The sequence below is a fragment of the Dermacentor silvarum genome, chromosome 9 (assembly GCF_013339745.2).
Source record: "Dermacentor silvarum isolate Dsil-2018 chromosome 9, BIME_Dsil_1.4, whole genome shotgun sequence".
Classification (NCBI taxonomy): Eukaryota; Metazoa; Arthropoda; class Arachnida; order Ixodida; family Ixodidae; genus Dermacentor; species Dermacentor silvarum.
Window position 1 is genome coordinate 75,704,271 of NC_051162.1, and position 11,390 is coordinate 75,715,660.

An 11,390-nucleotide genomic window follows, 5' to 3' on the forward strand; every position below is an offset into this window, starting at 1 on the left:
TCGTTGGTAGCCTTAAGTGATACTGTTTTGAACATACGGAACCTTTTTTAGGCACTGAGCAAACCATGATAGAAAAAAAGAAGCAATCAAGAAGGTCAAGTGCAGAATTGAAAAATTTTGTTGCAAATGACGTCCGTTTGAACTAATAATTCACCTGTAGTGACGGGATTTGAGCACATTTTATGAGTACTTTGTAAAAAAAACTTCAAGAGCAAACGCACTGTCTAATTACGTCACATATGATAGGCTTTAATAAACCTTTGCTAATTATTGTAAAAAGTTAATAGCGCATTTGTTTGTGTGACTTTTATCCCATTTATTCATCCTTATATAGACGTATAAGTAACACAGGGAAAATCATGTTTCCCGGTTAACCAATGATCAGGCTCAATAATTCTTGATGTTGCAGTTTGTGCAGGGCTCATAGTGGACGAAGGAATAAGTTGCACGTATTGTTGTGCGGAGCATCTCAGACAATTCTTATCTGCAGCTGAACTTCGTTACAACTTTTCTTTTTCGCAATTTATCGATTGGGGGCACCAGAATTCCAGTGGTGCACTTCTCCAGGCGCTGCATACAAAGGAAAAAAAACAGTAAATGGAAAGGATGGAAAGGCTAGTTGCCTAATTATGCTTCCATTACTCCTTGCACGCAAAATGTTGTGTACAATTCTCCCTTCTATTGCTATTAAGAAAGATGATTTTCTAGGTTTTGCGTATGCCTATCCCGGTAACTTTTATCATAGACGTTGGAAAATCATGTGTTAGTAATTTCTGCAACAGAACTATAAGCTTTCTTATTGAAAAATTGTTTGATATCGGAGTGGCAATAAAATTAAAAATAATCTACGGTGCACCAAGTGTGAAATTTAAACTGTAGTTCTACGCGGTAAATGTGAAATCACCTCGCGCTACCACCGGGTTAGTGAGTTCACATGAGATACTCCACATGGCACATTTAAGCCCGCTAGAGCTCTAAGCTGGCACCGTTTCCCCAACAACCAAAAATATTAAAATGGAGAATCTCTTTTGCACGGTATATGTTAACAAGTTATATCATCATTGTGTGTGTGACCCGCCGCAGTGGCTATGGTGGTGCGCTACTAAGCACGAGATCGCGGGATCAAGTATCGGCCGCGGCGGCCGCATTTTAATGGGGGCATAATACACACACGCCCGTGGCCCGTGTATTGGGGGCAGGTTCTAAATCCCCTGGCGATCGAAATTCATCCGCGGTCCCCCACTCCGGCGCGCCTTATGATCGAATCGCAGTTTTGGCACGCTAAAACCCCATAATTCAAATGAGACTTATGTGGTGGTAGGAGCAGATTTGGCTGGAAAAAAAAAAGAAGCAGCGAATCACACACACACAGACACACACAAAAAGCACAAATTACGCTAAGGTATAGCGATGTAATTAGTGGATCATGCTGAAAAATGATTGTCTTGGGCGACATGCGATGAGAGCATCAAGGTTTGATACAATACACGATTTTACGAGTATTGTTGACAGAGTGCGAATTACAAACAACACTAGAAAGGAAACGATATTATTGCTCGCAATTTTCACATTTCGCCTTGTACAAAGTACCAATTCATCCGCGGGCCATCAATTTGCCCAACTTTCCCACTTTTGTAAATAAAGGTAATACCATTAAATAGCAGATAAGGAGCACAATGCACTGTTCCAGAAATTTAGTGATAGTTGCCGGTCATATAAATATTAAACGTCGACCGATGGTTACCAAATTCTTTGCTAGAAAGTATACTGTGTGCATGATCAGGCAAGGCAAAGCAAAATTAAAAGAGAACGAATAACGAAAGACAGCCTAAAGTGTATTGCATTACCGGGCGCCAATGCTTCCACGAAGACAAAGTATATAAAGTTGATGATCACCCGCCAAAGGCAGGATTTTATTCCTCCTAATATTGGAACCATAAAAGTAAACAAGAAAATTGATTTGCGACCTACCCCTTCATAATCTTTGACAGTGAATACGATGTAATAGTTTATTCCTGCTGCAACCTGCATGATGAAAAAAAAAGAAAGATAAGCATAGAATCACCTCTACTCACAAGCTACAGCTGTTTCTATAAACGCAATGAAGAGTTTGGACACATCAATAAAAGTAGACAAACGTCTTCTGCATGTCGTCGTCTCAGCGTATTACTGAAGTTCTTAATTTTTGTTTAACGGTGGCTGAAATGTGTTTGTCCGCAGTCAACCATTTCATAGGCGGCATCCAGCAGTTGACTACCAAAAAAAAAAGCATCAATAGTAGGTTCGGCTGTCTTCGTGGAGACTGTGCAAACGTTCGTGAAACACTCTTAAGGCTCTGATAGAAATAAGGCTATACAAACAAAAAATCACCAAAGCAAGCATACTTCGCCCGAATCAATGTAATAATTTAATTGCAGAAGTATTTTTGATGTCATAACCTCTCCAGACCCTGTATCTACTCTTGTGAATAGCGCCTTTCATTATTTTTAGTGTTAATTCAGGACTGAAGCGCTAAAATAATATGTGGCAACATAAACCAGGCGGCATCCTACGTCAAATGTGCTATAATTTGGTTTCCACTGGTTTTCGAGGAAATCATCACTTTGCATGAGACGCGTGCTACAGCATTGTCGCCGACAACGAAAAATGAATTCACTGTACATTTCTATTTGCCGAAGATGATGCTGGAATTTATTAAGAAAAGTGGAGGCAAGAAACTACTCTGTGACGTTAAACGTGCATCAATGTGTTTAGGGAGAAGAGGCGCTGCTGTCGAAAATGACTATAGAGGATAGGACTCTCTATCGATAAATAGGGAGGTGCTAATGCAGGCATGCATGTGCGCAATGAGACCAAGCAATCAGACCAAGCAAATTCTTTTACTTATTCGTAACATGCCGTTTGACAATGAGAACTTACTTTAAATGATGCTGTGTCACTATTATTTGTTGGGCCAGGTGAGGATAACGCCACCGACACAAAGCTGATGTCCGGTTTTGATAACGTAAGCCAAAACATGGCATCATTGGAAACATGCCCAATGCCACAGGGAGTGTGGGAAAGGATTATAGAAAGGCTAGGAAGTTAACCAGAGGCCGTCTTGGTCGGATACCCTGCACAGAGATAGCCAGCCAGAACCAGGCAGGAAACCAACCGAAATCAGGAGTAAGGAGGCAGAGGGAGAGGACAGGACTGACAAATCATATTCACAATCCAGCGGAAAGCAACGGTAGCAGGCAGCATTCTGAAGGTCTTTATTAGTTACTCTGGAATCACTGGTCTCGAATTATTTTCATCTTTTATATTGGTGAATGATTGTCGAGCCTTTTAGGCATGCGCATATTTCTAGCCACTCGGCACTAGAGTGAAAAGGTATGTGTAGGTATGCCAACAAGTAGCTCCAAGGATCTACAAGCCCTTAAACTAAGAATGTACCCATGTGTATTCCTACAGTGATACTCAATAATAGTGAACTAATACGTCACAGGAGATGTACTATTTTCATTTTGTTTTCACGCAATCTCCAGCTCGTAGTTATTCCTTGTACTCTGTAGTACCTTTCCGCGGCCGCAAGTAATCATGTAACTACCACTTGCATCAACTTTGTGCATCAGGTCCTCCTGCCGTTTAAAAATTCATTCTCGTGTGCGAGATGGCGAAAGCACGATGGCAGTGACAGTGGCGGTGGAATGGCGACACGACCAAGACGACAACAATAACAGCATGACGACGACAGACACGCGACGGCTCTTACATGATGACATGACGGCGTGACAATGAGGAGAGAGAGTCTAACAACGACACTGACTGCACGACGACTACAGTTCACTTACTGACAACGCACATTGCGTACAATCTATACCCAGCAAAGCAGCTTCACTGCCACGACCTTTTAGGCCAAGTAGTTCCAGTGAGAAGGTCTCTGTCCTGCGTAATCAAATAACTGATCGCGACGTAACACATGGATTTGTACAGTCACGTGAAAGCTTTCTCTGAGGCACCGAGAACTGGTAGCAGAAGAAATAAATTGAATTTTATTCAAACTGTAAGAGAACACGTACACTTTAGGAGAAGAGCAAACGGCAGAGTACCTGGGTGGGGCCCATCCCTCTACAGACATAGCTTCGACAGTCCGAAGCAGGGCTATTTCACAACAGAGTGAACGTAGCGTGATAACATTAGCTTATTCAATGAAATCAATTGGACCCAATTTTAAACAAACAGATGCAACAGAACCAGCCAATATCACTGATAGCCAATACATTTACTATTTTCTATTCATCATCAACATCAGCCTATACTTATGTCCACTGCTGGAAGATTGTTAGGCATCAAGAACTGCCTAACACTCATGTAGTATTTCAAGGAAATACAGTCGTAAATAAAGTTTGCAATGCGTTCTTTTGATGAAATAAGTTTTATCTGCAATAAACTTGTTTGCGCACTGTCATTTGTAGCTGTCTAATATGTTTTAAGACAGACTGGTGTCAACTCACAGTTTATGGAAATCATATCAGGTTTAAAACAATTTCACGTTTACTAATAGCTGCTAATAGTTGCATACAAGTAGGTTATAGCGTCAATTGCTTCGTATTCATTATATTCAGTAAACTGAAACCTAGAGCTATATATTTTGAATACGGTATGGTAACAACAGCTCTTATTACTTCCTCCTGTAGAATAAGGGTTGAAAGAAGTTTCTATTTCTTCTATGTATTCGTGCTCAGCGTATATATCGAGAAAACGAAGCGGTTGAGCTACCTGTTTGTCTCACCTGCAAAATCCGACAGAATGCAATTACGAGCTTGATTTCGTAGAAAACAAAAAAGAACATGGAATGGCGTTTAATTGGCATGGCGAATTATCCCGTTATTTTCAGCAGTTTTATTGCGTGAACGCTTTCTATGTCAATCACACGTCGTCGGACTTCACGAGGGGGGAGGAAATATCCGTATCTGTGCAACATAGTTCTTACGAGTGCAATTGACATTATTTAGTTTATCCATACAAATGGGGTCGCGAGCTTTCATGTAAGACACGGCATTATATGATTTTTTAAACAGTACACCATAAGCAGCTGCGTATACTATAGTGAATCATTCATGGGCATGGTGGAGTCAGGCGACTGTCGTACCAAACTCATTTTGCGAGTGCTGCCCCAAATAACATTTTATGATAATGGCAAAGTGCTCACACGAACTATGGCAAGTAGATTATTTTCGACGTTATACAACTCTTGGAGAAGAGAAATAACGCTCCCTAGCTACATTGCACGCCTTCCACAGTGACTACATATAACGGATGACTGCGGACGCTATGGGTCTACCTATTCGAGTGTTTTATGTCTCTCGACGACTGGTACTTAACGTATACCAGAATATGATATTTCCAAAAGAATATTGTGGTTCGCCCATCCTCCGACTTCAAAAATGGGGAAAGTCCAGCCGTCGCCGCTGGATGGCGACGAAGCTCTACGGATCATCTTGTATTCGCCAGTGGCAGCGGTTGTTTCACCCGGCCCCTCCCCAATCTCAGCATTCCATGCCATTTTTCTGCGCCCGATACTGGCTGGTTAGCCATGTTTTGCTCTATGAAATTTCATTTCTCCATTCATCTTGTTTTACAAATCAAGTCTTGTGTTCATGAAAATAAGGTCGTCATGCTGTTTCTTTGAATGTGACCTTCTGCAGTGCATAACCATACCATACTACCGAACTGCTATAAGGCCAGCACCGATGCCTACGCCGTGTACTGACAAGCATGTTCATACGTTTAGATGCAACATTCATCAATGCACACAAACAAGCCGTAATTTTAGTTTTTTACTCTGCGCGTTTTTGATATATGGCAAAATTTTGCCAGGCTAGTCCTGGTACACTTACCTGCCTTTTCGCTGAAATAATGCGAATTTTCAACATGTGAAAATAGTGTCGTTGATCCAGGTAAGCAAACTCGGCTAGTGCTCGTAACTCCGGTGTGTCTGGATTTCTGATGTCTGTCCATCCGCCAGCTTCCAAGCTTGGTCTAAGAAGCCTCAACAGCAATCCAATCATCAGCGTAGTTGAATAGTCGGCCGCCATATCCTTCTCTCTCAAGCCCGTAGCTGCAATAAATATGGTAATTAGACAATAGTGCCTTAGCTTTTCTTGATATTGAATTATCTCAGGTATATATTATTCAGCTTAACAAATGTCCTTCTTCGAAATTTTGCGATTTATATTTCAGTCCTATCTTACCAATCACTTTTTTTCTGAAGCCTTGCTTCCTGCGAAACAGTTTTACTCCTTCAGCGAATAAAGTTCTTCAGTGTTTTAAAGGCCCCCTCACTAGGCCACCTAGCAAATTTCGGCAGCAAATAGCTCAGAAAGTGGATGGGAAAACGGTGCCGTGGTTGCTCAATTGGTAAGAGCATCGCACGCGTAATGGGAACATTTCGGATCGCTCCCCACCTGCGGCAAGTCTTTTTTTCATGCACTTTCATTTCCGTTGATTTATCATTTCTTTAATTCAATTAGTAAGTGCGTATGCTTTTTTTGGTGTCTGTGTTTGTTGGCTTCTTATGATATGATTATATATATATATATAACGCGGAGTCATGGTGGCATGATACAAGAAAGAATCATAAAACTCATTACGAACGGGGCTTTATTCATCGAACATGTCAGCAAACTCTCATTTTAAATAAAACGATATGACAAGCGCTGACATCTTTGTCTCTGTTATAGTGAACGGCGTCGCCTTCAGTGACAACCAGCAACGTTATCAGACTGGCAGCACTTCGTTAGTGCCCTTCACACAATCGAACACGACACCTTGCACAAATTTCGCGGTGATCCACTTTGACATATTAAAGAGCCCTTCGCTTGATGCGCTTTAGTATAATTAAGAAGTCGTGTTATATTCCTGGAAATGACTACTTTTTGTACTATCCATTACCACAAGAAAAACATTGGTAAGTTTATAAACTCCGGACGCTCAAAAAGTGCATTTCTTTCTGTATATCTAAACATAGAAACAGGTTTACATAAATAGATGTCACAGTCAAAGTGCAAATCACGAACCGTACTGGAGCTTTAAAATTACCACATTTGCATTTTCGTTTTTGTTTTACAGATATCCGGTAGGACTACATTGCTGGCCTTGTATATATGGTGGGCACTACAGCCGCCACTTTTTTGCAGCAATTTCTCCTATGATGCCTATGGCACATTGGAATATAAATAAAAAGATTTTTCTGTTCAATTGTAGATGTAATTGCTAATAAATCATATCAAATGACCGCACAATTAACAGCGACTGTTCTGCTATGTAATCGTTAAATGAAAACCTGTGTCAATTACGCTCTACAAAATATGAAATCAATCATATGAAATGAAATTCATTTCATATGATTGCGAATATGTTGTTTTGAATGTTTTTTCATAAACTCTTCGAATGCTTCGATATTAGCCTGCAATTGACGTCAGGTATCTTTTAATCATTTTTTACACGAACGCTGAAGAGGCAAAACAAACCTCAGGCAAAGACATTGGTACGTACTAGATCTACTAATTACATACACACTTGAGAATTATTTCAAATAGACGTCACACTTACTGTCAAATGCTTCTCCTAAGGCACGACGTAAAGAGCCTTGGGAAAAGTTATTGTGAATAATCGCTATGAAATGCACCGAAATAGATAGCAATTGCTTTTAGCCTAGTAAGAGTAGAGGTGTATCAAATAAAAGAATGTGCGGTAAGCTGCCCGGTGTCATTGAAACATGGGTGACCATGATTATAGAGTGATGGCAGAGATATATTTGGTTTTCTATAATAGCGAAGTTTTTTGATAAAGTACAATAGCATAGAAGCGATTCAGTAAAGTGTGGATGAAATTACCGTTCAACGAGGCATGCAAAGTAAACAAATTACTGAAAGAAAATGAAGATAAGTTTTGCATGCTTCCTTATATTTTGCGAGAACTTACCCCGCTCCGTGTTTCTGTGCTGCTTTTATAACTTTCCTATGTACTCGAGGGTGGCAATTCCTGACACTATCGCTACCTTCGATAGAAGGCAGTGCTACCTTAAAATGCCAGGTGTCATTGGTCAATTTTGTTGTTCTTCGTCCCCAGTATTGCGAAGGACTAGCATCTGTGGGTGCAAATTCTTAATAGGGGTGATGTTTCTTAGTTGTATCATTGTTCGAGAGATTGCAAAATGTGAGCGTTTCGGTTACAATAGGTAATAACTCAAGCTACTGCTTTTATCTTCCCGTAGAAGTGCTGGAGAAGAATAGGTACGTGATTTTTTTTCAACTACGCCATGTACGAATTGCATATTGACACGTATACATGCTTATCTTTACCGGTGGCCGCTTTCCACCGGCTAACAAATGTTAAACGTTATCGCTCGGCGCAGGACGCGCCTGCATGGGAAGCTTCTCGAACGTTATCGATGCTTCTATCCGTCGTCTGTTGTCACCGACGCTCTTGTAATCTGATTGTATGAGCGACGCGAATTGTCTAGAACTTTCTAGAAGACACGCGGGCACCAGGGATTAATCTGGAACATTAGATCACTCACGTATAAAAGCCGACGCGTTTCACCGCAGAGGAGATATTTCCGACGATCGCCGACTGTGTTCGCCGCTATCATTGTGCTTTGAATGTAGCTTGCTTTTGTGGGCACAGGTTCGCCCAATAAACACCCAGTTTCGTCATACAGAGTGTTACGACTGTTTTCTTCACTGTCACTACTACGTGACAATATGAAAGGTAAGCCTTAAGTGTTTCAATAACTGAACAAGTGGCGAAGTGGCAATGCCATACCGATTAGGAGTCGACTAAAACAAGAAAGGTCTGCAGATGTACACGTTTACCCGTGGAAGGCGGATGCGAAATTGCTCTCTGCTTTAAACTGCTAATGCATGACGGCCTCATATGCAAACTGATAAATACCGAAATGACAGAAAAGCGCTGCCTATTTAAATGTTCCCGCCCATATCCGCATGTTGTCCTCAAGTGAGAACGGAAGCTTTTAAAGGTCGCGAAGGACTGTGATATGGGTCGATGTGATAACATGAAGTGCATTTCCCGTGGAAGACCCTCGAAAACAAGTGAGTGGCAGTATCGTTTTTAAACACAAATCTCCACCGAAGCCACTGGGTTGCCACAAAACTTTACTTTATTCGATTTAGAAAACATGTTCTTTCTTTCACAATGTGAATGCATTTTTGTCTTTTTTATAAAATCTCATCGGCAATCAAACGAATGTTCAGTTGTAATCAGCAGGTGTTTCATACATCATTGGTGATACCTCGTAAGCTGACTGAATCCGTAGGCATTTTATGGCGATAGCAACTATAATACAACTCCAAGCGGATTTCCCCCATCGGCGTCGTCGTCGCCGTGAGGTTCCGTATGACGTCAAACAGCGATGAAATCGTCGCCGCGCGCCGTATGCTGTATGTGCGAGTGAAAGCGCGCGATGATGGCGCACTTTCAAGTCGAGCGAATGCATGGCGGAGAGCAAACGCGCTTTCTGCACCGTTCTTCCTGAAGGACTGCAGAATTAAGTGTCTCTTACTTCTTTACAATCATCCTATATAGAGAGCAAACGCGACTTCTTCCGTCGTGCGAAAGGCCATGGGGGACGGAAAGGAGGGAGGAGAGGTGACGTTTAGCGGCGGCACCTAATGCGTAGTCATATAAAAATGTTGCGAGGCGAGAAGGTGGTAAAGACTTCGGACGCTGCTCGACGAGTGTCCCGTTCTGATCTCGTCGAAAACCTCTGAGCCGTCCCCAGAGGCCCCCCCCGGCAACAGTCACCAACGCCGCACGCGTTCGTTGCGAACGTGGGCAAAACGCCGACGGCGTCGACAACAGTTCTGCGTGTTGCTGGTGCTGCTGCATGTCCAAGTTTATACAGCTGATAAAACTACTATCCGTTATTCCGTATAGCTCTCTACTAATTTGCTATCGGAATTGATGCTTCGCCTTTCGGGTGAAACTGCGACATTTTTTATTACCATGCTTGCCAGTGCTTTTGGTGCAAGCCGTTTCAAACATATTTATTTGTTGGCACTATGGAGTTTGCATGCAAGCGTCGTTACAGTATAATAGGCATTCTTTTACGCGCAAACGTAGATGCCCTGTCTATCAAATTGACGAAATTATGTATGCCGCCGTGAGGGAGAGAGCGAGAACAACTTTGCTGTGTGCCTTGGATGGGGCCAAGGGAAGGGGAAGAGGTGTGAAATCCTCTTCTGTCTTGTCCCCCCTTAGGTGGCAGCCAGGAGTTCTCGGACCCCGGTGGCGCCTCAGCCATCCGGACGAGTCGGACTTGCACTTCCAGATCGCATCTGAGCAGCTCGGTCTGACACTTCTCCGCGGTTCTGATGTCTAATAAAGAGTGTTCTTTCTGCTGGACCTGGCTATGTTTGAGAAGGCACAACCAAACCATGTGCTGGAGGTCTGCCATGCCTCTACAAATTTTGCTTTCGGCTGTAAAATGTCCGGGGTAACAGCGGCCGTAGGCCATAGGATTAGGGAAGGTATAGGCCTGGAGAAAACGCCGTGCCACCGATCGTCACTTATTTAAAGTTCGGTGTGCTCCAGGATAATTGACCCTCACACATCTGGAGTGATCAACTATGTCTCTATAGGACACCAGCCTGTCCCGTCCCGACTGCCGAAACAAGTGCGCGTCAATGGTGGAAAAGTTGGCGTCCACTCGGTGGGTAGACCTCGACCCGCGTCGTGCACCTTCTTGTTCCCCGGGAGGCCGGAGTGGGCCCCCGCCCAGCCAATTTGGACCCCTCTGTGTCGGTCGCCGCGAAAGCTTGTCAGCAGGATGTTTAGTGCTTCGCACGAAACACGCCCCCTTGAGAAATTTAGGATGGCCAACTTGGAGTCGCTCACTGTGAGGCCTCCTCAACATGGTTGTAAGGAGGCCTAAAAATATTCGCGGTAAAGTGCATAAAATATATAAGCAGAAAATGATGACAATGCATAGTGAGGGGTGCTATGACAAAAAATTCCAGGAGAGTCTATATCCCAAAGACTGTGGACGGTAATGCGATTAGCTTTAAAGCATTGTATTGACACGCCGTATTGATAAAGACTGGCTTATTTCAATCTGTAATGCTCGTTCTGGTACTTCCGTTCAATCCGAGAAGGACGAACAGACTGCCACTTAAAAGATGCCAGCATGACTTTACAGCGTCGGTGTAAAATTCAGGGAAAGAGTACTTCAACTTTAGTTCTTTCAGTTCTTCGGTCCTTTTTAACTAGTTCAAATTCCCAAAAATTCGTCGAAAAAGGGAGCTTCTTGTTGATAGAATCGAATCCGAAAAGGATGCAGGCTATTTTTTCTGTATAAACAAGATGGTGATGGAGAATGAAGCTTG

The 11,390-nt window shown here is 42.6% G+C and overlaps 1 long non-coding RNA gene across 1 annotated transcript; it reads right to left on the reverse strand.

Moving 5' to 3' along the window:
* Positions 1–291: 291 nt before the first annotated feature.
* Positions 292–8,137, reverse strand: LOC125939780 (uncharacterized). The gene is made up of 4 exons (XR_007463148.1): positions 7,969–8,137; positions 5,883–6,103; positions 1,972–2,025; positions 292–570 (listed from the first exon to the last, which is right to left on the reverse strand). It is a non-coding gene; the product is annotated as an uncharacterized LOC125939780 (long non-coding RNA).
* Between the last annotated feature and the right edge of the window lie 3,253 nt (positions 8,138–11,390).